Source organism: Callionymus lyra, chromosome 15 (assembly GCF_982586985.1).
Source record: "Callionymus lyra chromosome 15, fCalLyr1.hap1.1, whole genome shotgun sequence".
Taxonomy (NCBI): domain Eukaryota; kingdom Metazoa; phylum Chordata; class Actinopteri; order Syngnathiformes; family Callionymidae; genus Callionymus; species Callionymus lyra.
In genome coordinates this window covers 543,205-545,420 of record NC_141832.1, presented here as the reverse complement: position 1 = coordinate 545,420, position 2,216 = coordinate 543,205, and the positions used below count along the sequence as shown (strand labels likewise).

Sequence of the window (2,216 nt, the reverse complement as noted above, 5' to 3'; positions counted from 1 at the left end):
ATGTCTCAAACATACTTCTCTTAGTATACTAGAAGTTAGTATCATCAGGATAGTGTACGTACTAACTAGTAACTAATCCTCCACAGATAGTATGTTTCAAACATACTTCTCTTAGTATACTAGAAGTTAGTATCATCAGGTAGTGTACGTACTAACTAGTAACTAATCCTCCACAGATAGTATGTCTCTAACATACTTCTCTTAGTATACTAGAAGTTAGTATCATCAGGATAGTGTACGTACTAACTAGTAACTAATCCTCCACAGATAGTATGTCTCAAACATACTTCTCTTAGTATACTAGAAGTTAGTATCATCAGGATAGTGTACGTACTAACTAGTAACTAATCCTCCACAGATAGGATTAGATACTAGTTAGTGTACGTACTAACTAGTAACTAATCCTCCACAGATAGTATGTCTCAAACATACTTCTCTTAGTATACTAGAAGTTAGTATCATCAGGATAGTGTACGTACTAACTAGTATCTAATCCTCCACAGATAGTATGTCTCAAATCACATACTTCTCTTAGTATACTAGAAGTTAGTATCATCAGGATAGTGTACGTACTAACTAGTAACTAATCCTCCACAGATAGTATGTCTCAAACATACTTCTCTTAGTATACTAGAAGTTAGTATCATCAGGATAGTGTACGTACTAACTAGTAACTAATCCTCCACAGATAGTATGTCTCAAACATACTTCTCTTAGTATACTAGAAGTTAGTATCATCAGGATAGTGTACGTACTAACTAGTAACTAATCCTCCACAGATAGTATGTCTCAAACATACTTCTCTTAGTATACTAGAAGTTAGTATCATCAGGATAGTGTACGTACTAACTAGTAACTAATCCTCCACAGATAGTTTGTCTCAAATCAAACTCTGCTGCTACAAACTAACAGGAAATGACGCGACAGCTTCTTCTTCTACTACTATTTAACAATGTTTCAAGCAGCTGCAGGAACACTAGCGACACCTGCTGGCAGCACGTTTTTCAAGTTTGGAAAAAAGAAATAAAGGAAAAAATACGGTTACAACGTCACTAAGATGGAGCTGTTTAGTGTAGAAAGTGTCCATCGATTCATACTCAGTTTTGTGTGTGTTTTAGTGACAATCTAGTGTGTATGAAGCACTACATTTACATACTAAGAATTGAGACGCACTTACGCACTAAAAATACTTACTTTACTGAGTACACAAGTGTGTGATTTGAGACACAGAAATACTAACACTAGCTAGCATCAGCTAACACATGCTTGCACTAGCTAGCATCAGCTAACACTAGCTAACATTGGCAAGCATTAGCTTAGATCTGCTAACTCTAGCTAACATTAGCTAGCACTAGCTAGTATCAGCTAACACATGCTAACACTAGCTAGCATCAGCTAACACTAGCTAACATTGGCTAGCATTAGCTTACATATGCTAACTCTAGCTAACACATGCTAGCACTAGCTAGCATCAGCTAACACATGCTAGCACTAGCTAGCATCAACTAACACATGCATCAGCGAGCGGAGACTCACAGGGTGGGGGGGAGTCCGCTCCACAAGGACTTGAGACCCTCGTGTCGTGTGATTTTCACAAATGCATCCTGGGAAACAAGGCGTAGCATCAGGTGATCTACGTCGGCTCTAGAACTGGACCAGCAACTCACCAGCGTCCCACGGAAGTGGGTCCTGGACCAGCAGCAGCTGGACCTCTGGCACATGTGACCTGACAGGACCTGACAGGAAACACCTCCCTGCAGCACACACATCACACACATAACTACACACACATCACACACACACATAACTACACACACATCACACACACACATAACTACACACACATCACACACACACATAACTACACACACATCACACACACACATCACACACACACATAACTACACACACATCACACACACACATAACTACACACACATCACACACACACATAACTACACACACATCACACACACACATAACTACACACACATCACACACACACATAACTACACACACATCACACACACACATAACTACACACACATCACACACACACATCACTACAGCAGCGTCACACACACATCACTACAGACACATCACACACACACATAACTACACACATCACACACACACATCACTACACACATCACTACAGCAGCGTCACACACACATCACTACACACACATCACACACACACATCACTACACACATCA

At 40.1% G+C, this 2,216-nt stretch overlaps 1 pseudogene across 1 annotated transcript in view; it reads right to left on the bottom strand.

Annotated features, from left to right (window-relative positions):
- LOC148064312 (uncharacterized) overlaps positions 1–1,721 on the bottom strand; it is a 7,158-nt pseudogene extending 5,437 nt beyond the window's left edge. The window contains exons 1-2 of the transcript XR_015713428.1: positions 1,668–1,721; positions 1,537–1,604 (exon numbers count right to left, since the gene is read on the bottom strand). The product of XR_015713428.1 is annotated as an uncharacterized LOC148064312 (transcript). The remainder of the gene's footprint in view (positions 1–1,536; positions 1,605–1,667) is intronic.
- Between the last annotated feature and the right edge of the window lie 495 nt (positions 1,722–2,216).